Source organism: Heterocephalus glaber, unplaced genomic scaffold (assembly GCF_053883595.1).
Source record: "Heterocephalus glaber isolate CG9 unplaced genomic scaffold, H.glaber_assembly_v1.0 deba00001593, whole genome shotgun sequence".
In the NCBI taxonomy this organism is placed as follows: Eukaryota; Metazoa; Chordata; class Mammalia; order Rodentia; family Bathyergidae; genus Heterocephalus; species Heterocephalus glaber.
The window spans coordinates 371,756-398,359 of record NW_028258368.1 but is presented as its reverse complement, the minus strand read 5'-3'; positions in this window follow the sequence as shown (position 1 = coordinate 398,359).

Here is a 26,604-nt window from a genome sequence, read left to right as displayed (position 1 = left end):
GTGAGGTCACTATGCTCCTGAGGTCTGTGTCTGCAACTAGTAGAGCAGCTCCAAGTTCTGAGTTCCTTCTCCACTTGCCAACTGCATTACTGACATTGTAATCCCTACAAGTCTCAATGAGACCTGGCTGGAAAGAAAATGGGGGAAAAAAATGACCTTTCCATGCTATTCCAAAGATCCTTTTCTCTCAGTTCTCAACATTCATGATCAAGACCCCAGAAAGCACTCAGCCCAAGTAGACAAAGGGAAGACACTGCCAACCCCAAAGGTCAGGCCTTACCAGGTATGCCTGAAGCCTCCTCCAGGGAAATGGCAAAGCAAGGTACAATCACATGCCAGACTACAAAGTCATGACCTCCCATAATGGCAGAGAGAATGGCTGTGATAAAATGTTAAATGAAAAACAAAATATAAGACTGGGCCTACAGTACAGTTCTAATCACATGAAAATGTATTCATTTGGTGAAAGAATATAGAACACAAAACACTGAAAATAGCCATTTATTGTGTTGGTGAATCATGAGCAAAGTTTTTCTTTCGTTTCAATTTTCATTAACATATTATAGTATTATTTATATGACACAGAAAATAAATGAAGTATCTAGTTGTGCCAAGCTGCATACTGAAGTTTGCACAGGTGTAAGCTGAATTTGCAGTTCAATTTCTTCGAGTCTACAAATGTACTAACCGACTGAGAATATCTCCAGCCCACTGCACCACCAGTTCTGCATCTTGGCTACAAGTGTAACCAAATTCAAATCCTTTCATATTAGGTCTCTGACTTAACCTCCAAGTTTGTACCAGAACAGTATAGTCTTTTGTAGTCTTTTCCACACATCTAGACAAGTGTCAACCCTTGGCAAGTGAGTGTAGATGTTGAGCCATGGCTTCATCATTTATTAATTGCCCAGGCTTATTTAATATTATCTTAAGATCTGTACTAACCATTTTAAATCAGGTCAAGAATTCCTTGAATATCTCACCATGTGCATAGAAGGACACTAAGAACTGCAGGAGGCCTGAAAGAAACAAAAGAAAAGTCACTACCCTTAGCAACATCCATCAACTCAGGAAAAGCTCACACATGGTTGGATTTGTGGGACAAAAGGGAGACTGCAGTCTTAGAAGATTTGAAGGTAAATTGTTGATATGAGGTGCATCATTCCCCACATAATGCCTGTGTAAGCTAATTCACATTTGTAACTTAGGAACTATTCTCTGTATGTCATCATTTTTAAGAAGGACCATAGAACAGTGCTGTAAGTCATTCACTGGGCATGAATTGTATGGTAAGAAAGGAGAGGAGGAGGGAAGTAGATGGCAGAATGATATTGATGAAAGGATTAAAAATAAGTAAAATGAAGAGTGAGTAAGATGGTTGAGAATGAATTTTATAAAGACAGTCCTGGAAAGATTTACAGCAGTAATCCCTCATTTTTTTTCACCACTTCAGTAGGATACACATTTTCACAAATGTCTGTCTGCTAACCACACCACATTTATTGCTTACTGATGAATTTGCTTTATCACTTGTGTCCATCAATAACTTGAAGAGTGGCCAATCAGAACTTTTCATCATCACAGCCAACTTATATAACTGATTTAAAATGATTCTTTCTCCTCAAATGGTGACTTAAGTCATTTATTTAGTCATCACAGGCCCACTATAGATTCTCAGTTAGCTTTTTGAAGTATTGGAAATAGACCAAGTTCAATCACTACCAGAGTCTCTGGGATGCAGGGAAACTAGATGAGAAATGCTCATGGTGTCTGTAGTAGCCAAGAATACCCGAGGCCATTGAGAGCAGCCACAGGCCAAGAGGCACCTGGTCTTGAAGATGGAAAATTTGTTCAGGCCAAAGCAATTGTGGATGTCCTGAAAAGCCTCACATTTTTGGCAACTGTTGATGGACAGTGGTGGCTGAGATGGTCTCCATATGTGTGGATATGTGTTTCCAAATTCTCCCCAAATGTATCTTTCATGACCTTTCCAATGTTACTTTGGCTAATCATGTTCTTAAGGATTGTGTTTGTTTTAATTTGAAGGAAAGCATGAGTTAGAATTTTTCTAGACAGTTACTGTGTATAAGATTGCCATTACTTGTTTCATATTTGGGGCCTCTCTGGGTTAATCCTACTCTGGATTTGATTGTGCCCTGTGTACTATGATAAGGAAAACAGAAGGAAGTTTTGTGTCTTTCAAGCCCTGGTAGCCTCACAAATTGGAATATGAACTCTAATGAAATTTAGAATTTACCATGAACAAGAATGAAGATTCTGCCTTGGGAGAGGCCACTGTGTACCATCAAGTTGTGGGGCACCCTGTGAGGAGAAGAGCAGATCTGCAGAGGGCAGGAGATAGGGCAGAGTGAAGGGGAGGAGAGGCCTTCACTAGGCAAGGACCATGTATGTGTACAGATGTTTTTAGGATAAGGATTGGGGTTTCATCTGCAGTTAAATTTCTACTCTACTACCCATGGCCCAAGGAGGACTCCATGATATGTCAGAGGGGAAGCACTGAAGTTAGGGTGACCTACTTTCATTTTGCTTAACTGAGCAATTCCCAAGTCATTTTAACCACAGAAACCTTCTTCTATGTTATACGTATTAACACTTCCCACATCCTGCTCAGTTAGAAGCAGGGAGCACAGGTTTTAGAATGTGAAAATTCTCATGCTGGTGAGCTAGATGGAGATTGGAATGCTATGGGCAGGGAAATGGTTTGGGAACTCAGGATGAGACACTGAGAAAATGTATTAGGCAAGTCAGATGAGACCAGGGGCTTAAATTTCCATTTGGCATTTGGGTAGAGAGAGGAGAGGGAGTGGGAGAGGGAAAGAGATGAAAAATGAAGAGAAGGAGTTATCAGAGTGAACATCATAAGTTTCCTGTGACTGCTACAAGAAAGGATCATAAACTCGAAGGCTTAACAGAATAGAAATTTATTCTCTGTTAGTTCTGAAGGCCAAAAGTCCAAAATCAATATCACTGGGCTAAAGCCAAGTATCAACAGGTTCACATTCTTTCTGGAGGCTCCAAGAAAAAAATACATTCCTTGCTTTGTCTAGCAGCTGACATTCCTTGGCTTCTGGCAGCACCACTGCAATCTTCAAGCCAGCATCTTCAAATCTGTCTGCTCTGTCTTTCTATGGCCTATCCTCTGTGTGTGTGGTCCAATCTCCCTTGGCCTATCTTGTTTTCTCAAAAAACAGTATGATGGCCTTTAGGGCCCACCCAGACAATTCAGGAAAATCTTTCCAGCTCACAATTCTTCAATTAATCTTAGTTGAAAACACATTCTTTATTCCTCTTCTCCCTTGTATCCCTTTTCCCCTGTATAAGGAACAATTTACAGATTTCAGGACTTAGGACCCAAATGTTTTAGGGAACAGTTTTGGCCTAAGATGGAGGGTAAGTCAGGTGATTTAAAAATAAAAGGATAAGCTTTTAAGAAGCTTCTCCAAAGTTTGATCAAGGTTAGCAAATGTTACAAAGGTAATACAAAGGAGGAGAATTAAAGAGGAAGAAATAGAGTGGTGATCAACCTTCAGGTGACATGGTCTTTATCAACCTTTCAAAGCCAAAAGATGACTACCTGTGGTTGCAAGATAGGTCAAGTGTAAGCAGAGACACCTGTAGTAATTCAGAGTTCACATGGATGGCTTGGGCAGGGGAGGAGGGATGCTAGCCACAAAAGGCTGGTCTCCCTGGGAATGAGACTGAGCCAGAGCTTAGCATCCAGAATGGTTTTCCATGGTAAGCTCTTAGGATTAGTGCCTGTGGGAAAGGGATGGAAGCAGGATGGATAGAGGGAGAAAGTGAACTGCCACACTGTCACAGCAGGCTCAGCCCACTTCACAGGGAGTTCTTATAATGCATAGCCTTTCAGAGTTGTCCTCAGTTGGGGTACAGAGGCCCAGCTTTTGTACCTACCCCTTTGGATGCAGACTGGCCCAAGCAAAAGGACATTATCTTTAGCTGAGAACAATTCCCAGATTTCAGTATGTATGAACTCAGTATGTAGAACTCCCACTATCTTGAAAAATAAATCCCTCATGCCTGAAAGAGAATATTTAGATGGAGAAATTGGACTAAAATCTGTGCTTTCTCTCAGTGTTAGTTTCCTGGGGGGAGGAATGGGGGCAGAGCACATCCCAGCATACATTACATTCTTCTTGTTTGTCTTTCTTAGCCCAGTTGGCCAAAAATAAAAATAAATCCTTAGGATTATTAACAAAAGAGTCTGCCTTCATATGAGTTTCAGGTTTGGATTCATACTGTTTAATTGGCCTGGGAATTGGCAAGCAAAGGAATCAGTTCAAAAACAGTCCTAGACTAGTAATACCCTAGGGACCCTGGTTTAAGCAAACATAAAATCTCTTGGGAAGGGTACATCTTCACCTCACAACAAAAGAGTCCCACAAATGAGGCACCCAAAAGTATGAGCTCACAACACAAAATAGCAGATACAGAAAAGTAATCTATAAGCAAAAATAAGAAGCAGAAGAATTAGATCCCCCAAAATCTACATAGTCAAATCATTAAAATAGATAATAAAAAGACATTCTATTTCTTAAGACATTAAGAAGAATTTTAAAAATTAAAACTGTAAGAAAGTCAAAAGAAAGAAATAAAGAGATAAACAGGTGGGAAAACAACTTTCAAAATATAATTAAAGAATTCAATAATAGTTTGATATAAGGAATCAGAAAACTTGGAAACTAGAAAATACAGTTTAAGAAGTAACTCAGAATAAGTAGTTGAAGGTTTTTAAAAAGGGATGAAGAGACTTAGGAAATACAATGAGAAAGCTCAAGCTTTATGAATTAGGAAAGAATAGGAGAAATGGGAAAAGGGAAAATTAGTAGTGATAATGACTGAGGACTTTCCAGAAACAATGAATTAAATGAATCCTGTGATTCATGGGACTAAGAGATTAGAACCAGGAAAATTGGCTAGAAATCAACAAAGCAAAATTATCTTAAAAACAGTTAGCGAAAAAAAATCTATCTAAGAAAGAAAAATAATTAGAAGAAAATTGACTTCTCAACAGCCACAATGAAGACAGCATAGAGCAAACAACTTACAGTTTACACAAAACAACAAAGAGCTAAACTATATTTAAAACAAAATGAGGCTGAATATGACATAACAGTCACACTTTTGGGCATTTGTCCCAGAGAAACTTATGTACACATAGAAATTTGTATATGAATGTTCATAGCCATTCGTAATAGTCCAAAACTATTAGGTATTCAAATATTCTTCCATGTGTGAATGGTTAAGTAGACTACTGCACATCTATGCCACAGAATGCCACTCAGCACCAAAAAGAAATAAGCCACTGCTGCATACAAAACCTGGATGGATCTCCAGAGAAACATGCTAAATGTAAAAGAACAACCCCAGAGGTTACATGATTACATACTTCATGGTTACATTCATATAATATTGTGGAAATAAGAAAATTTAGAGACAAGAGGAAATACAGACATGTGGCTGCCTTTCAGGGGCTATGGATAGAGGGAATTAGGTCTGGGTGCATCTAGAAAAAATCCCATAAAGGAAGCCAAGGTAATAACACAGCTAAGCATCTTTATATGGTGGTATTATATAAAGCTATATATGTGATTAAAAGTCAGAGAGAGAGAGACAGGGAGATGAACACATACAAAAGGGGAGAAATCTGAATAACTCCAGTTTGTACCAACGCTAATTTCCTGAAATTGATATCCAGGACCTGGGAAAGGTGTTCCCACTGGGGGAGGCACATTGTAGGGTCCACAGGACCTTTCTGACCTATCTTTCCAACCTTCTGAAAATCTGTAATTATTTAAAACTTTCAAAGTAGCACAGAAAAAAATAAAAGTGGAATAAAGGCATCTTTTGATGAGAAAAATATAATTTATTTACCTTAGCAGAGCCTCACTGAAGGAATTTTTAGAGGATATATAAATTAAAAAGGAGAGTTATTTCAGGGGGAAAGAGAAATTGTGAATAGAGAAGTTGACACATATGTAAATAAATTTCAGCAAGAATTAACTATCTCAAAGAATAACAATGCTATCAAATTCTGAGTAGTATAATAATAAGGCAGAAATGAAACACTATAATATGCAAAATTAGGAGTTTCTCCAAAGTAAAATATGTTAAGAAGCTAGAGGTATTGCTAACTTTGTTAGCTCAATTTTTCAATTCACGTAAACAGAGGATAATCACTAAAAGAAAACAGAAGCATATTTTTAAAAGACAAGAAAGGAGAAATAAAAGAAGAATAAAAAGAATAAAATGAGTTGGTAGAAAGTAATCCAAACACAATCATAATAAATATAAATGGAAAAAATGAGAGAATTAAGATGTGTTATATACATATACAAACTCCCCATGATGACTATAATCATTATGTACAGCAAATATATACTAATAAAAAGAAAAATTAAAAATGAATAGCAATATCATGCCACACCGTTGTAAAAACAAAAACAAAATATAAGAAAATGAACTCTGCTGTGTTCTCTTTATGGAAGTCTCCACTGAAACATAGACATAGAAAGTTTGACATAAAAATGAAAATATTAACAAAAATAAAGCTGGTTCAGCTCTATTAATATCAGACAATATTTTAAGGCAATTCAATTCTTAATATTGCTTGTATTTGTGAAAAACTTGAAGCAACCAAAATATTCATTACTAAGAGTATAAACAGATTTGCTTAATGGAATATTATGCAATCATTAAAAACATTGAACTAGAACAATATATATAGTAGTTGATAAATCTCAAAAACAAGGATGTGGAAGAAAAAAATTAAATTTCATTAAAACAAATAAATTGTGATAGCTCTAATAGAAAGTTTTAAAATAAGTAACCATTTTTCCTCCCGGCTGCATTTCCAATGATATTCAGCTTCCCCTATAGCTTCATGTTCTTGGATATTACAAAGCTGACTTATCTCTTCACATATTTCTCTACCAGAACCATGCATCATCTACAGGCACATTCCCACCTCATCTTTCACTTGTCCAAGTCTGGGCTAATTGGACGAAATGGGAGGTGGTTACAAGCAAACTTGGCAAATATTGGGAAACATAATGCTATGGCCTGGATGTGTGTACCCAACAATTCCTAGGTTGACATAATCACCAATATAATGGTCTTTGGAGGTGAGGTCTTCAGAAAGTGATTAGGTTTACGTGAAGTCATGCTAGTGCAGGCCTCATGAATGGGATGAATGCCTGTATGAAACAACTTAGAGAGTTCTATTCTGCTTCTACTATGTGAGGACACCATCCGTGAACCAAAAGTAGGCTCTACTCAGACACTGACTCTCTAGGGAATAGTGAAGGAATTGCTTTACTTAACCAGTAGCATGCTGCACACAGAAACCCCAAACTTAACAAGCACAGAACAGAATTAACTCTTTTCCTCTGCCCTTCTTTCCTATTTTCCTGCTTTCTGCAACAGCCTTGCCTACCTACTCAGTCTCAAATCTGGTGGGCCCTGCCTAACATGCTCCCCCTCCCTCCCTCCAAGTAGTAACTAAATCTCAGGCACCAGACTGTTTTTGCACTTGGCTCTTCTGCCTCATTCCTCCTTGCCAACCCTGCTTTATTTCCTCCTCTCTCTTCTGAACTATTCCAAAAGAGCCTGCAAAAGCCTCCACCAAAGGATCTTCTCCCTCTGTGTGTCCTAATGCATGTGACCAAATTCAACACAATTGAAGGAGTGACACCCTAATTCATCTTGCTCCCTTTGTCAAATCCTTCAGCAACTTCCATGGCCCACAAGATGAAGCCAAATCTCTCTAGACACATATAGACATGACAGGGTCTTGATAATCTGGCCCTGCAAGCTGTGCCTGCCCCCAACCCCCTGCCCCGCCAGACCATTCCTTTAGTACTTCCTTGAAACCCAGTGGTTGCAAAGTTCCTGGGACGACCAGGTCTTTGTTCATACCAGACTCTCTCCTGCAGGGCACACTCTTGTCTTTTTCCTTCCCGACCCTCTTGACTTTGAAGACATGACTCAGGCCTCACGTCCTCCAAGAACGCTTCCCTAACAACCTGGTCTGGAAGTCTCTCTCTCCTGTAGCAGGGTGGGATGTGCCTGTAGCTGATGCATGGTCCTCCCCTTGCACCTGCCATATTAAATTGAAATGATCTATTAAAATGATTTAGCATAAAGCCTTTTTCATCTTGCTCTACCCAGAAACTGGCATGACTAGGAAGGTTACCAGATTTGGCATGGATACATGCTCAGCACTCTTTCAGACCTTTTTGTGTACGTTTTCTTATTTGCTTAAAAATACTAATTTAGCTCAGTGGTTCCGCTGCCTGCCCCGCAAGCACAAGGACTTGAGTTCGATCCCCAGTACTAAAAAAAAAAAACCCAAAAAACTAATTACCTGCTGAGGAAATTCTTCCATTCCATGTGTGGGAAGAACTAAGAGGAATAGGGGACTATGGCAAAATGGCTCTCAGCCACCTCCTCCCCAATGCAAGGTCCCCAGTGTCTCTCACATTATACAATCTCAAAAGCGAGTTGAGGTGGAGAAGGGAAGAAAACGGTTGAAATGAAAATGGTTAAGTTAATTAATTGCAAGCGAGCTTGTAGGACCAGCACGTTTATTTAATCAGTTGCCTAGTAACCCTGCCTGTGTATGATGCGAATCTGATCAGCCTGCCGCGGGAACAAATGATGGCCCATTCTTTCCATCAGCCACAGCGCTCAGAGGCTGCCTTCCTGTGCTCTGGGGTTTGGAAAACCCACATTCCCCTCCTGCCCAGTAGCGGGGAGGTTGTGAGGAGGAAACAAATGTGTATCCTCTTCTTTGTCTTCTCAGTCTCTCTCCACAGACCCCACAGCCAAGGGAAGAAGGTCTTTGCATAAACCTGACCTTTCACCTGGTGAATCATGCGACAGGAAAAATTACCCACATCCGTTTTCTTTACCGAGTGACCTACACGCCAGTCACGGAGAAGAGCCGCTTAGCTCTCAATACTGTTATCATATGTGTACCCACGTCGATAAACAAGTCATGTTTCCACAAACACTGCGGGTGAGGTCCTCTGCCTGTGGCAGAATAGAGAGGGTGAAATAAAGAGGAGGCTTCGAGCTGTTGGTTTTGTGTCGCCTGAGCTTTTATAGTGACCTTAAATGGGGACAGAGAATAGATGCCGAGTTTAATCACGTAAGACCAGCTCAAAATAAACTGTGCAGTTTTGTTTCCTGTCTGAAGGGGAAAAAAAAAAAATCAGGCACTAACAGTCTACTGAATGCCAAGCACTTCTTTGGTGCTAGATTTATTGGAGGATTTGATGACAAGAATTTGCTTGTAGATTTCCACCTCCCTTCTGCTATTTTCCTAGCTGGTCGTTTGGAACAACCCTCCCCCATCTTTATCCCCAACCATCTCTGCTCTGAAGCCAAATAAAAAGGAAACATCAATGAAATAAAGATCCATGTTTCTGCTTTGACACACCGTGACCACATTTTTATACTATTATGAGGTGGGGTGTCTTTTTTTTCCTCCATTTGTCAGTCTCTGTGGATAAAAGACTCCATCTTCCATAAAGATTTCCCACCGGAAATCTTTATAAACCCTCCATCAGAGAGACACTCGGTCATCGTGCTGTGCAAAAGCTAATCTAATTAAGACAGGATCTGCTAAATTTAATAGCCTGCTATGAATTTTTAGACATCTGGTAGCTAGAAGTTGGAACAGCTCTAACATAAAATTCACATTGTCCAGATGACCAATATTCAGGTCAAATATTTTCTTTCTTTTGGGAAATGATATTGTTTGGGTTTGGATGCTATTTCCAAATGGTGTTATCCTACAGGTAAATGCCCTGGAAAGAAGACGGAGGATTGAAACTCCCAAATCTCAGCTTTCCATATGCAGAAAAAGGCAGAAATACTTACATTATCTGGTTGCTTAATGGATATATTTGAAAGGTGCACACAAGGCCCAGCCTCCTGGGTGTGGACCTGGTACAGTTGTACTTCATATTAGCAAGCCTGCTGCATCTATGATTCTATGCTGTCCTGTCTTAAAATCCTTAATTTTGAACAAAGGGATCTATGTATTTTATTTTACCATTAAATCCACGGATTATGTAGTAGGTCCTTGTATATAAAATTCATTGCATGATGTTCGTTGTAGAAGAAACACAAAATAATTATTAGAAGCCTCAACTCCCCATGCTACCCTTCAATATAAAATTTTAAAATCCAAGCTAGTAATTTCTCTTGTTTCCAAATAGAACAACTTTCTAACCAGTGGTCCTATCTATGAACCCCTACTACTGCCTTCCCCAACAACATCCATGTCTATTTGTATGAAATGGACAATCACACTAATATAAATGAGTTAAACTTCATATATGTCTATGTGCTTGTATGTGCCAAAATGACAAATTGTAGAAAAACAGTTTTCTCTGAGACAGAGAACAGATACTAGGAGCCATCTTATAGAAGAAAACCTATTTTTTGCTTCATTTTGTCCTTCTGGCTTTTTGTTTTGTTTTGTTTTGTTTTTACGATATGTGTTCTGCCCTTTAAAAACATAAAACAAAAAGCTTAATATTGTTTTACTGAGATTCCCAGTAATCTTATCTATACACATATATGAGTGCACGTTTGCTCCTAAATTTTAACTAGCCATCTGAAAGAGTAAGCAAAGTAAGACATAGCTTCCTCTAAGTTGAACACATGTCCAGAGGTCGCAAAGCGTGAGTTCCATGCCTGACTCCACACTTAATGGAGGTGTTGGGGGTTTCCTTTACTCCCTGGTGTTCCATAAAGGAAAGGGATACCAGTGTTACCTCAACACTGACCCCACCCCACAAAGCTCCTGGGCCCCAGAAGGCATATGCACACACAGGCAACTTTCTGTACCACAGGAAAACAAAGAAGTAGAGCAACCATTAAAAACTTATGTTCTGACAATACTTTGCTCTGGGGCTGCTGAAAAACATAGCATCTAATAGGCTTTGAAGTGAGAAGTAGAGTTCCTGTAAAATGAGATTTTTTTCCAAAGTATCTGACAAAGCAGCTCCCCCCTCCCCACACATGCACAGACACACACTGGAGCACAGCATGAATGACCTTGGGCAATGACAAACAATATAAGACGCCCCCAGCCAGCTTGGATAATTGCCATGTTTAATAATGAAGCATGTGGACTAAAGTTTTGTTCAGCATTTCTGCAAAGTTCTGTGGGGCACCCAGGGGTGACCAGTGGACAAAGGTCAGGCTGACTAGTCAGTTCTCAAATTCTGAATGGTTAAGAAATTCCTCACCTCTTTTCATGAAAAGATTTCCGACCTCCCATAGTAGAACCCAAGATATCTCTTAAATAGAGGGGAAAAACATAACCCATTTCTCTGAGGTACCTAGGTATTTAAAATAAAACAAGAAAACAAAAAGAGAGACAGGCTACCTGCTCTGATGTAGAAGTGTTATGTGTTTTCTGACTCTTTAGTCAGATAAAAAATGCTACATAGGATATTTACTTCTTTCACTGCCCAGTATCTTGCTGCTTCTCAGTTGTGGTCTGTGGGGGACCAGACACAGTCTGTGTGCCCTAGAAAAGAGCTGCAGGAGCATAGAGAAGCATCTTGTGCACCATGCAACAGTGACAGTCCATGGGTGTTTGAAGATGAGAATACAGGTCATGCCCTGAAGGTTCCCACCCCTCCCTGCTGTAGTCTAAGCGCTTTTGCAATTCTGGTTTCCCAAAAATGCAGTTTAGGGCATTCAATATATCTGCTGTTGTATCTGGCAGGTCCTGGAATTAAGCAGCTCTCACACACAAGATCGCCCCTGTGTTGGAGGTGACACCTGGCAGCATGTAACTGTTTTGTGCTGTACTTGGCTTCACTTTTGCTTTTCCTTCCCAGCAGTGCCCAGAACAGAGAGAGGGCATAATAGATAGCTGTTAAATGAATAAATCAAGAGGATTATTGGTATTGTTCCCTTGGGTGCTAAGAGGCCCAAGACACTTTCAACTCTAAGCCCCTCTGTTTCAGCCTGTCCCTCACTGCTGCTTGTCAGAAAAGAAGTGTTAATTAACTCTTTAGGTTCGTTATAAACAGGCATACTTTAGTTGACTCAGGCCATAGAGGAAGCATAGTGTTGACAATGCAAAGCATGGAGTAAGATCCCTGCACACCACTTATTAGCTGCATCATCTAGGACAAATAATTTTTCTTTGCTTCAATTCCTTCATCTATGAAATGGCAACAATGCAAATTCCTACATCATATGATTATAATAAGAATAGAGTAGTTAATATTTTAAAGTGATTAGAATGATGCTAGCATATGATAAATTCCATATATATCTATATATGTATATATATGTTTATTTACTGAAAAAAATAAAATGTTTCTAAGAAAGGGTACAATTAACTCATAGGTAAAGTTTCAGCACAAGAGTAAACTTATATTCATTGGCAGGAAACATCTAAATCCATGTTGAGAAAGAGCTCAAAGCCAAATTTTGGCTCAGGTAACAAGTAGAATCTCAGTAACTGATGTCTTCATTGGGCTCTAATAGGAGACATAGCAAGCTATGGACCCACGTCTGCCATTTCTGGCATGCATATGATTTTTGCAACCTAACATGTTCCAAGGATCCCATCAAATGTGTCACAGGACAACAAAACTTAAATAACTATTTTGGGGAAACATTTGTGTACCTGAAAATTTGCTAAATGCCAAAACACAAAGATGAAAAAAGACAGCCACTACATTTAAAATCTGTAAAGACCAGAGACACAAGCCAGCAGGTTGTAAGTTAAGGAACAGTGCTCAGTAATAGAGTATAAACATAAAGCTTTGAGAGCACAAAGGGTGCAGCTAAACTACCCTAGCACTGGAGGGGAGACAAAAGAAGCTTAGAAGGAGTCCATTCCTTCCTATAAAAGAGCATGTGCTACTCAACTTGCCCACTTGTTGTAAACAGCTACACAAATGGACACAATATATGAAACCAGATTAACAGATATTGGACAACAATCAGCACTGGACTATGAACCCAAAGAAAAAGAAAATAAACAGAATGATTCTAGCCACTTCCTTGCCTAATGATCCAAAACAGGCCCAGGTCAATACACAAGGACCTGCGACACAGAGCCAAGTGATATCGCGGAGAGATGAAGATTGTAGTCGAATTACACTAAGATGGTTGGAAGAAGGGAGCACCACAGAGAGAAAGCTAAGACCTGAAAGGACAAGCAGAATCTTTGGCTGAGTGCTTCTCTGCTCACGTGCTATAAAATATGTTCAAGACTATAAGAGAAAGCACGAACATAAATAAAAAAAATAGAAGATTCAAAAAGTACAAACATTGAAATTCAGAAATCAATAAAATATCTGGACTAAATATCACTTGGGATTGGGTTATATCACAATAGTAGGGTATCACAATAGTACATCACAATTTACCTTCAAATAATATTACCTCTTCACATACTGGGTATTGTATCATCCACAGTATACTTCTAAGACTCTATCTTTGTGTGTTATTATATACTTTACCTCTACATAGATAGTGTATCCTTCAATATATCATTATTTTTTCTCTTAACTATCTATGATCTTTTAAACAAATTTAAAAACAATTAAAGAAAATGTTATATTTACACATATTATTTGGGGCAGCAATCATTCACACTTGTAGGTCTATAGATCTATGTGCAATAATTTTCTTTATGCTTGATAAGTTTGGTTTTTAACATTCCTTTCAGTGAAAAATCTTCAATGAATTCTCTTAACTTTTATTGGTTCTGAAGTCTTTATTTTGCCTGCATTTTTAAACTATAGTTTTGCTCCATGTTAAATTATGGGTCAACCAACTTGACCTTGAATACTTTGAAGACACCCTTCTATTGCATAATGGCTTGCGTGGTTTCAAGTGAAGAACACACTACCATGATTGCCTTTGTTCCTCTGTATAGAATGTACCTTTTAACTTTTGTTGCTTTTTAAATACCTTCCTTATTGCATGATTTTAGAAAATTTGATTATCACTCATCTTTTTTCAACATTCTCTTATGTTTCTTTTTTCTTTTTTTAGACAGGGTCTTGCTGCATGGTCCAGGCTTGCCTTGAACTGACCATAGAACACAGGGTGGTTTTGAACTCATGCCAACCCTCCTACCTCAGCCTCCCGAGTGCTGGAATTGCATGTGTGCACCACCAGGCCTGGCTTTTAGTCCCTTATGTTTCTTTAATTTAGGAGCCACTGAACTTCCCAGAACTGTGGACCTTTGGTTTTCATCAGTTAGAATGATTTTTTTTTCAGTAATTATTCTTTCAAGGATTTTTTTTTATTCCTTACATTCCACCTGCACATACTTTGTCCTCTGTGCATTCATTTTTAAGAATTTCATTTGCTAGTCCTCCAAAGTCTTTGATCTTTTTTTCTGGCAGTGTCTAATTTGTTCTGTAATTGATAGAACAATTAAACAAAACTAAGAATATTAAGTACATGAATAAGACTTCAAAAAATTCTTTCTAATTGGCATTTGTAGGATATTTAATCCAACAACAACAGAAGACATTCTTTTCAAGTGCATGTGGAAAAAAGAGACCATATTCTGGACCATAAAACAAAACACAATAAAATTTTAAAATTTCGAATCACACAAATCTTGTCATCTGCCTTTATCAAAAATAAAATAAGGGTTACAAATGATAGATTTCTGAAAAAATCCAAAATATGAGAATTTCTTTCAAAAAAACCAGAAATAAAATTAGAAAAATGTTTTAATTAAATGAAAAGAATATAATCAAAACATTTGTGAAATAGCTAATGAAGTATTAAGAGGAAAATTTATTGAATTGAATCCCTCTATGTGAAAGTTTCAGGAAAATTTCTAAAATCAAGTTTATACATTACAAAATTAGAAACAGAAAAGCAATTGAAGCCCAAAATAAATAAAAGAAAGGAAATAATAAATATTACAATGGAAGGCAATAAAACAAACTAGAAAAATCATAGGGAAAACCTATAACATAAGAACTGTTTTTAAAATAAAAAATATTGATAAACCTCTACTGAGTGATTACAAAAGAGATAAAAATTGCCACTCCCTGCCCAAAGGAAAGGGCTTTGGGGCTGCCATCCATCCTGCTGGGATGCTCCAGCCCAGAGAAAGGGGTTCCCGGGCTGCCATCCTTCCCACCCCTCCAGGCCAAGAGGTAGGGGCTTCTCAGCCACCATCCCACTGCTCCTGGTCCAGAGGAAGGGGCTTCCTGGCCACCATCCCTCCTGCTGCTCCCAGCCCAGAGGAAGGGGCTTCTGGGCGACCATCCCTACCACTGCTCCTGGCACCTGACCAACCTCTCCCAGCTCAGAGGAGGTGATCTGCGTGGGTGCCAACAGCACCCTCCCCACCCCCACCCCCAGTCGAAATGAGAAAACATGTAAATAAGTCTCAAAACCAGACTTCCAGATCACCTACAGCAACCCCAAAGGGAAATGAGATGGAACACTATGATACTCAACCACATGGACCCACTGAACTAGCAACAAAAGGGGATCTGGAAAAAATGAAATGAGAAATGATTTCCCAGAGAAGAGGAGAAATTGTGCTCCTAGTGGAAGACATGACTAATAAATCTAGAGAGGAGCTGAGGAACATGATGAAATCCCAACATAGGAAAAAAATGGAATCCATAAAACAGATGCAAATAGATTTCCAGGACATGAAAAACTCCACTGAATGTCTACACAGCAGAATGAGCAAATATGAAGACAGAATTTCAGATATAGAAGATAAGATTGTAATTAATGACCAGGAAAAGAAAAATTGCTTCAAAATTCTAAGGGAACATGAGAAATCAATCCAGCAGCTGCTAGATGATGCAAAGAACAATAACATAAGACTGATTGGAGTCAATGAAGAAACAGGAGAGAGTGCAGATGACATAAAAAAACTCTTTACAGAAGTAATGGCAGAAAACTTCCCAAGCAGGGGAAAAGAGCTTGACATACAGAGAAGTGAGGCATATAGGACTCCAAATAGCCTTGACAAAAAATATCTACACATAGGCATATAATTGTTAAGATTCCAGAAACTCAACAGAAGAACAAAGTTCTACAAGCAGTTAGAGAAAGGAAACAAATCACATACAAAGGAAAGCCCATCAGAATCACAGCAGAATTCTCAACACAAACCATCAAGGCAAGAAGAGCTTGGAGTGACATATTCCAAGCCCTAAAAGAAAACAGCCTCCAACCCAGATTGATGTACCCTGCAAAACTATCTTTCAAAATTGATGAAGAAATGAGATACTTTCATGACAAAAACACCTTAGGAACTTCGTGAATACCAAACCAGCACTCCAAAGAATTTTACACAATATCTTAGGAACAGGCATTGAGGCTCGCAACCCCAGGAAGCAAAGCAGAATGAACCCATCTGGCATGACAAGAAATTAAATGTAAAGGGGGACAACCCAACAAAAAGAAGAAATCATGGCAATGACAAGTCAATACGTTTCAGTTATAACCATCAACATTAACGGTCTCAATTCACCAATCAAAAGAAATAGACTGGCAGAATGGGTCAAGAAGCAAAATCCAACAATATGCTACATACAAGAAACACACTTAATTCAAAAGGAAACTCATAGACTGAAAGTTAAAGGGTGGAAAACAATACTCCATGAGACAGGAACACGAACAAAAGCAGGAGTAGCTATCCTCTTGGCAGATCAAGTAGATTTCAAACCAACACTGATGAAGAGAGATGAAGAAGGACACTACATCCTTGTAAGGGGAAGAATTCACGAGGAAGAGATGACAATCATAAATATCTATGCACCAAACACTAGTGTGCCCAACTATATAAAACAAATACTAATGGACATGAAAAGTCATATACGCACTAATACAATTGTGGTGGGGTACCTCAACACCCCACTGTCACGAATAGATAGATCAACTAGACTAAAAATAAGTAATGAAATACTAGAACTCAATCAAACTCTTGAGCAAATGAACTTAACAGATGTTTACAGAGTCTTCCATCCCACAAAATCAGAATACACATTCTTCTCAGCTGCACATGGGTCATTCTCCAAAATAGACCACATACTCACACATACAACATGTTTAAGTAAGTGCAAAGGAATTGAAGTTATCCCCTGTACATTATCAGACCATAGTGCGATGAAATTGGAGATCCATAGCAAAAGAAACTCAAAAAATTTCATAAACATGTAGAAAATGAACAACACACTTCTGAATAACCAATGGGTCACAGAGGAAATTAAAGAAGAAACCAGACAGTTTCTTCAATTAAATGACAATGACAATGCAACATATCGGAATCTATGGAACACAAGGAAAGCAGTCTTATGAGGGAAATTCATAGCAGTGAATACGCATATTAGGAAAACAGAGAGAGCCCAATTAAACAACCTGATGCTGAACCTCAAGCTTCTTGAAAAAGAAGAGCAGGACAACCCCAAAGCTCATACAAGGGAAGAAATTATAAAGATCAGAGGAGAAATCAATGCAATGGAGACTAAGAGAACAATACAAAAAATCAATGAAGCCAAGAGTTGGTTCTTTGAAAGAATCAACAAAATTGACCAACCTTTAGCCAACCTTATCAGAAAAAGGAAAGAAAAGGTCCAAATCCATGCAATTAGGAATGAAAAGGGTGAAATGACAACAGACCCAGCAGAAATCCAGAGGATCATCAATACCTACTTCCAGAACCTATACGCCAATAAGGTAGAAAACACAGAAGAAATGGACAGATTCCTAGATACATATGAATTATTAAAGTTGAACAAAGAAGGCCTAAAAATTCTAAACAATCCAATATCAACCAATGAAATTAAAAACATAATTAAAAACTTATCAACTAAGAAAAGCCCAGGCCCTGATGGCTTTACTGCTGAATTCTACAAGACATATAGAGAGAAAGTACTGCCACTACTGTTTAAACTCTACATTGAAATTGAAAGGGAAGCAATACTTCCAAATTCATTCATAGAAGCAAGCATTACCTTGACCCCCAAAGCAGAGAAAGACCCAACCAAAAAGGAGAACTATAGGCCAATCTCACTAATGAACATAGATGCAAAAATCCTTAATAACATACTGGCAAACAGAATGAAGAACATCAAGAAGATCACACACCCTGATCGAGTGGGATTCATCCCAGGGATGTAGGGATAGTTCAACATATGCAAATCAATCAATGTAATACACTATATCAATAGAGCCAAGGAAAAAAACCATATGATTATCTCCATAGATGCAGAAAAAGCACTTGACAAAATCCAACATGCATTTATGATAAAAACCCTACAAAAAATTGGAATAGATGGTCTCTACCTCAAACTGATAAAAACCATCTATGAAAAACCAATAGCCAACATCATACTAAATGGTCAAAAACTGAAATCCTTCACACTAAAATCAGGAACAAGACAAGGATGTCCACTATCACCACTCTTGTTCAATATAGTTCTGGAAACATTAGCCACGGCAATTAGACAAGAGAAAGAAATAAAAGGAATAAAGACAGGAAATGAAGAAGTCAAATTGTCATTATTTGCAGGTGACATGATACTCTACATAGAAGACCCCAAGAACTCCACCAAAAGTCTTCTAGACTTAATAACCAAATTCAGTCAAGTAGCTGGTGACAAGGTCAACACACAAAAATCCATAGCTTTCCTCTACACCAATGACAGACTTACTGAGAGAGAAATAGGGCAAATAATTCCTTTCACAATGGCATCCAAAAAACTGAAATACCTAGGAATCAACCTAATGAAAGAAATCAAAGACCTCTTCTCTGAAAACTATGGCACTCTAAAAAGAGTGATTGAAGATGATATCAGAAAATGGACAGACATCCCCTGCTCCTGGGTAGGAAGCATTAATATAGTGAAAATGGCCATACTTCCAAAACTGCTATATAGATTTAATGCAATTCCAATTGAGATCCCAGCAGCATACTTCATGGACCTTGAGAAAACAATCCAAAAATTCATTTGAAACAAGAGAACCAGAATAGCAAAAGCAATTCTAGATAACAGAGACATGGCAGGGAGTATCACAATCCCCAACCTGCAACTCTACTACAAAGCTACTGTGATAAAAACAGCATGGTACTGGCAAAGAAACAGACTTGAGGAACAGTGGAACAGATTAGAAGATGCAGAAACAACACCAGACACACTCAGCCATCTCATCTTTGATAAAGGAGCCAAACACCCTCACTGGAGGAAAGATACCCTCTTTAGTAAATGGTGCTGGAAAAATTGGGTTTCAACTTGCCAAAGATTAAAACTAGACCTATATCTCTCGCCATTCACTAAACTAAAATCGAAGTGGATTAAAGATCTAAATATTAAAATAGAAACTCTGAACCAGTTGGAACAGAGGTTAGGTAGAACTCTTGAAGACATCGGTGTAGGAAAAGATTTTATAAACAAAACCTCAGTTGTCCGTGAACTAGCACAAACAATCAACAAGTGGGAGGTCTTCTTATTAAAAAGCTTCTGCATAGCAAGAGAAACCACCAGCAGTGTGAAGAGACAACTCACAATGTGGGAAAAAATCTTCACCTGCTATTCCTCAGACAAAGGTGTACTATCTCGAATCTATAAAGAACTTAAAAAGATCAGACCTCCCAAATGTAAAGACCCAATCCAAAAATGGGCATCTGAAATGAACAGACATTTCTCATACAAAGAAGCAGAAATAGCAAATAAATACATGAAAAAATGTTCAGCATCATTGGTCATTCGAGAGATGCAAATGAAAACAACACTGAGATTTCACCTCACCCCAGAAAGAATGGCTGCTATCATGAAATCAACCAATAACAAATGCTGGCGGGGCTGTGGGGAAAGAGGAACCCTGCTCCACTGCTGGTGGGAGTGTGTACTGGTGCAACCACTGTGGAAATCAGTATGGAGATACCTCAAAGAACTAGGACTGGAAATCCCATTTGACCCCGCTATTCCACTGCTGGGGATCTTCCCCAAAGAATTAAAGTAATCATACCACAGTGATATATGTGTGCCCATGTTCATAGCAGCACAGTTTGTGATAGCTAAAACTTGGAAACAGCCCAAATGCCCATCAACTGGAGACTGGATAAAGAAAATGTGTTTTTTTTTTTTATAAAATGGAGTACTACTCAGCCATAAAAAATGAAAAATTAGAGACATTTATAGCTAAGTGGGTGCACATTGAGGCGATACTCTTAAGTGAAATAAATAGGCACACATGTATAAATACCGAATAGTTTCTCTGGTGTGAGAAACTGAAAGTGTAAATAAGGACTAAATGTATAATAGGTAATGTGAAATATGGAAGAAAAGGACCAAAGGGGAAGGAAGTGGGAGGGATAGAGGAAAGGATAGAAGGGAATGGGATTAATATGAGAAAATGGAAAAATAGGAACAAAATCTTTGTAAATAGGGAGGACTGGAGGGGTTGAAGGGAGGGCTGGGCAAGGGTGAAAAACAAGAACCAAGAGAGACTATGTAAAGGTGCAAATTTCCAATGATGAATGTCATTATATTGTATACCTAAAATGTACTGATGATTAGAGTGAACAATCAATAATGCAAAATAGGAAGAAAAGGTCCAAAGGATTAGGGGTAGTGGGAGGGGCAGAGGAAAGGAAAGAAGGGAAAGGAAAAATGATGAGAAATGGGAAAAATGGAAATAAAGCCTTTGTAAATAGGGATGGGTAGAGGGGGTGAAGGGAGGGCTAGGAATGGGGAAAAAATAACCAAGATGCATCATGTAAAGGTACAATTCCCAGTGAGAAATGTAATTATGTTGTATACATAAAATGTACCAATAAATGAATTTAACAAAAACAAAGATAAAAATTACCAGTGTCAACTGAAAGAAAGTGTAAGTCTTGCCACAGTTTCTACAGAAAAATGCGAGAATGCCATGAATAATTTAATGTCAATAATGACATTAATGACAATTTTGGTAAAATGGACAAATTCCTGAAAGGCAAAAAACTACTAAAACTCATCTAAAAGGAGGTAAACTGAATAGACTTATTCAGTTAAGGAAATGAAACTTATGGCTAGAAACCTTCCCACAAAAGAAACCCCAGGTCTAGATGATTACATTGGTGAGTTTGACCAAACATTTCAAGAAGCAATGGAGTAATTCTTCGCAAAGACAGAAGAAACAAGAACACTTTCCAATGCATTTTATGAAGCCTAATGATAGACTTGCTATCAGAACCAGATGATGATAATACAAGGAAACAAAAACATCCAGTATTCCAACACACATAGTAGCAAGAATCCTTAACAAATGTCTAGAAAATTTAATTCAGCAATAAATGAAAAAACAAAATATTATGACCAATGAACTGGGCTTAGAAATTGAAGGTTGGATTATATTTTTTAATTAATTCAATTTATTATATAAGCAAATTAAAACAAGAAGAAATATGTGTTTGTTTCTATAGGTATAGCAAAGTAATTCAATGTTCATTCCTAATAAAACTTTTTAGTAACTAGGAAGAGAAGGGAACTCCCTCAATCTGAAACAGGACATTTATGCAAATCCTCCAGCTAGTGTCATGTTGAATGGAGAGAGGAGGAAAGTTTTCTCCTCAAGGTAGAAGACCGGGTATGACTCTGTTTTCACCATTTGTATTCAACTGTTGCACTGGAGCACCAGATCAGTGCAAATAAAGCAACAACAGAAACAAAAGACATCAAATTGGAAAGGAAAAAAATTGACTTCACTCGTAGACAATGTGATTGTACAAGCGCTTCAACAATTTTTTTAAAGTGAGTGAAAGTCTACAAAGAAGCTAAGAAAACTATCATGTGAATATAGCAATATTACAAGATAAAATGTCAATGTAAAATTCAATCATATTTCCACATAGTGGCAACACAGAAATGAAGAAAAATCTGTAAGAGATCAAAATCTTAAAATACTTACAGATAAACTCAACAATGCATGATAAACGACCTTTACTTGTAAATTACAAAGGATGACTATGAGGCTTTGAAAAAGACTTAAACAAATGTATCATGTTTATGGATCAGAAAGCTCAATAGTATTAAGATGTAAATTCTTCCCAAATTGATCTATAGGTTTAATACTATCTCAATCCAAATTCTAAGGCATTTGTTGTTGTTGCTGAACTTGGAAAGTTGTTTTAAAAGGATACATAGAAATGCAAAGGGCCTAATTTAAACTTCAATATTTGAAATATAAGAACAAAGTTGTATACTTTATACTACCTTCTTTCATAACTTCCTTTAAGTCAGTGTGATATTGGCATAATTTAGACACATAGAGCTATGTTTCAGAATAGAAAGTTCAGTAATAAACCTACAAATATATGACTAACAAAATTAGACAACAGTTATGTACTTCAATGGGGGAAAGGATAGCTTTCTTCACCAAATAGTTTTGGAACAATTAGATATCTTGCTAGCCTCCCAGACAATCCCAGTAATTATTTTTTCTTTTTGGTATTCAGGGCTTGGATAGATCCCTTTTACTGAATTGGAGCTAGTTTATGTGACTAATTGAATATGGCAGAAAAGAGGAAATATGAGGAGTGATCTTCATAGTATGAAAATCAGATAATTTTGCTCTGTTGCTCAGAATATATGAATAGCTTTCTGTCTCAGCCATTAAAATTCGAAGTCCTTACCTTGGCACAACAACATCTATGATAGATACCTCTTTAATTTCATCTTTTCCCCTTTTCTTCCTTTGTTAGTATATTGACTTTCTTGTTTCTTGAATCTGCCTTCATGTTGAAATCAGTATGGTTTCCTCCTTTCCTTCATTCTGATCTCAGATTTAATGACATTTTAAGAGAGTTTGGCCTGACCACGTATCTGAAATAACCCAGCACCCACAATTCTGAATATTGTGTCCCTCACCCTACTTTTCTTGTAGCACCAAGTGGCATATGGTATACTGGCATGTATGTATGGTTATGGCCTGATGCCATCCTCTCTACCCAACATGCTACAAGGTAAACTCCAGGTAACTTTGTTCTACTCATGTAAATTCTGATTTCCCAATGGCAGGAAAAATAGTTGACATGTGCTAGTTGTTCATTAAATATATTAGTTGAACAAATAAGCCTCTGTAGTCTATCAGACCAGGAAAACAGAGAATCACGAGAAGTTAAAATGAGACTGAAACTCGAAAGAGGAGAAATGCAAGAAGAAAATAAATTGAGGGCAAACTAAAGAAAAGAAATGAATTTATCACAAAATCATACCAGCTCCAGTGAGTGCTTAAAAGCACATAGACTGGGTCACCTAAGGTGAAAAAGGAATATTCCAGAGGTTAAGTCAAGATGCAAAATCCAGAGCCATCAGCGTAACCCAGCTTGCAGATATGTGGCATTGTTGAGAAGACCCCTTGCAAACATAAAACTAATAAAATAGTTCAGAAACAGCTTTGGTGCCACCTGTTGGAATAGTAATTCTGAAAGTGACTAATTTCTGAGCTTACCATGCAGAGCAGTCGAGTCATGCAAAAGAGGGAATAAGTTATCTCAGCAGACATGGGAATTGAGGGCACATATGTTCAGATCTTCACAAATATGAGAAGCAGAAAGTGAAAATCCAGGATTCAAGAACCCTCCTTCAGCTCTGTGTTCCCTCACCACCTTTACTCCTGAAGCACCAACTATCCCTTACTAATGCAAAGGGCAGAGACACCATGACTAAGGTAGGACAATTGTCTACCAATATCCTTTCACTGAAGAATCCTCTGGGTTTGCCCTTGTCCTCAGACATAAAATACAGTGCCTCATACCTAGTGATCCTGGAGATGTCCAGTGATACTTTTAAGCAGTGAGATCCAAGTGAAACTGGTCCATTTAACTCCACAGTCATCATCTTGAGCATACTTTCTGTTGTTGGAGAACAGCACAACCCCTGGACCACATTGGGTCCTTAGATGACTTTGTGAAGGAAAACATTCTCATTCACCCTAGCTTTTTCACCCCCTCATGTCTCTCTGTTACAGCTATGCAGCTGTAGTCCTACCTACTGGGATGGTATAGACTCTGGAGTTATCAAATTCCAAGATCACAAACCAGACTTTTCACTTACCCAGGTTGTGACCCTAAATATTAGTTCCTCAAAGTGAAATGGTGATAATAAAAGCTTCCTAGAAAACATAAGTTTACAACTTTAAAAGTCTGTAAAATATCTAAATCTTTATATTTGCTCATTCAGGGAATATACTTATTATTAATTGTATTGGCCATATACAAATGCCTGCCAGAAATGACAGAGAGGAACAAGTCTTTTGGTCAATTCATCCTATTTTCCCACATGCTTTTTCCTTAGTCTTGTATTGAAGCACTATCCATCAGGTCCTTCATCCCAAGTCTTAAAGATTGACCAAGTAGGTCAAGTCAGAAGGTCTCCATGGCTACCTCTGGCCTTCTACAGCTTTCTTAATCTTACATAAGTGAAATTAGTTTCCATCACCATGATCCATTACTGTACAGAAGCCATAGTGACAACATCCTGCTCTCAAATCATGTGCGTTCCTTTTAGCTCAAAAGAGCTACAGACTGAAAACAAAGCAATTCCTCTGTGATCCTCCAAATATGATTTCTCTGCTTTTATTACCCTCCATGAGGAAATGTCTGGAAATAACTGCTCAACAGGAATAAGACCAGTGCTGGACCACATCCTCAAAAACTCCCTGGGGGATGATTTCCCTTCTTCTCCCTCCAACTTTATCCTTTAAAGAAACCTGTGTTTAGGATTTGCAACTTTCACATCAACTGCTAAAATCTCAAACAAACATACACCAGAAAAAAAAAAATCTTTGCAGGGATGATGTGCTCTAATGTTTACCATTTTAAAAGAGTTACTTCTGAGTCTGCCACACAGTAAATCACCCATTTGTTTCACTCAAATCACTTCTCATCAGAAAGGACCTGTGGAAATGCAGCAGGAGCTCTGTCATCCCCAGGTGATGAGTTGGCACAGGAGGATTTATCTCCACCATCTACTAGTATGAAAAGCTGGTGCTGCACTTTTTAACGTGACAAAAAAGGAGAAAGTTGCTGTTCTGGCTTATGAATTCATCAAGAGCTGACTTCATGAAATCTTAATGAACTGACTCGGGCAAGGACTGGGGATAACTCATTCAGGCAAACAAAAATGCGTTAAAGCAATGTTAAGCTCAAGAAAATGTAAACCTATAGAGCCTAAAATTTAGTCACTGCAGGTGAAATAAGTAGTATCTTTTTATATGCATAATTATGCTTATTTATATACAGACAGAAAGACAGGCAGGTAGAGTATGACAGAGAGACCAAGTTGTAAATAACTATAACTCAGGATACAATGATCTAGCACCATACAGTAAAATTTTCAGTAATGATGGGTTAATAACATCAGGTCAAAAGTTGCCCTTGGACTTTGTTAAAAAAGGACTGACAGCAAAGGAGAATTTTATCTAACATTATAGTAAGAATCCCAGAAAAATAATTTATTCTAATGTATGGAGATGTAGATACACAACAGGTTGAAAGTGTCTGATTTGTAGGGCTTTATTTCTTTGTTTCCTGGATGTATGTGCTTTTTCTATGCTAGTAATCCTACCTCTCATCCACCTTTCTCTTCCAATATCCCTGAGTTGTTCTCTGTAGACTCTAATGTTCTACAAGGCCTTCCAGGTGCCTACCCGTTCATCAGGGGCTCAAAGCCAGGAGAGGCTCAAGGCTGGATAAGGTTTGCAGTAAAAATGACAGGATGTAGGTGAAGAATTGGAAGAAGGCTGTTTATCTCAAATGCCAGTAACAGAGTAGAATGATGGCAGACTCTGAGCTTCAACAAACATTTATGGAACACTTTCTCATCTACCAGTTAGAGTCCTTTCCTCACTGAGACACTGGAAGGAAGCCTCACCATCTTTATCTTTCTCTCAGGTGACAGAGCCAGGATTTGGCAAGGTGAGGTGCTTGCTTTTGTGGTGAGTAAGGCAGAAGCACAGGATATAAGCCCTCTCCAGCTGGATCACCTGCTTTCTTCCTCATCTATGCCACACCATGCCATTCTGGTCCAATTCTGCTGTCCCTGTGAAGGTCTCCACCCTGGTCACATACTTGTGACTCCTTCCTTCATTATCACCTGTGAAGAAGCAAAGGCTGAGCTTGAGAAGTGAAATGCAAAGTCCTGTCCCCAAGGTATTCATTTGAGTTGCAAGGAGGTTTGAACCAGGGCACATTCTGCCCCTGCAGCCATTATGTGCCAAGCTGCCAGAATTCCTTTCAAGGCTTCTCACATACACCCAATGGAGATCATCTAAGGAGAAAGCTAGTGCAGTCTTCTTTATAACTAAAAGCACTTCACACTCAGAACACCTGAAAACTATACAAAGTAGACACAGAGCCATAGCAGTATCAATTGGACTATTTGAGTTAATGGTCATTTTATCTTCCTATAAACACTTTATTATTAATTCTGTAAGTGGTTAATATGAAACCATTAACAATGTTTTCATTTAGAAGGACTTGGGAAAATCATGCGCTTGTTAGTATATAACCAGGAAAATTGTTAATATAAATATAAGTGA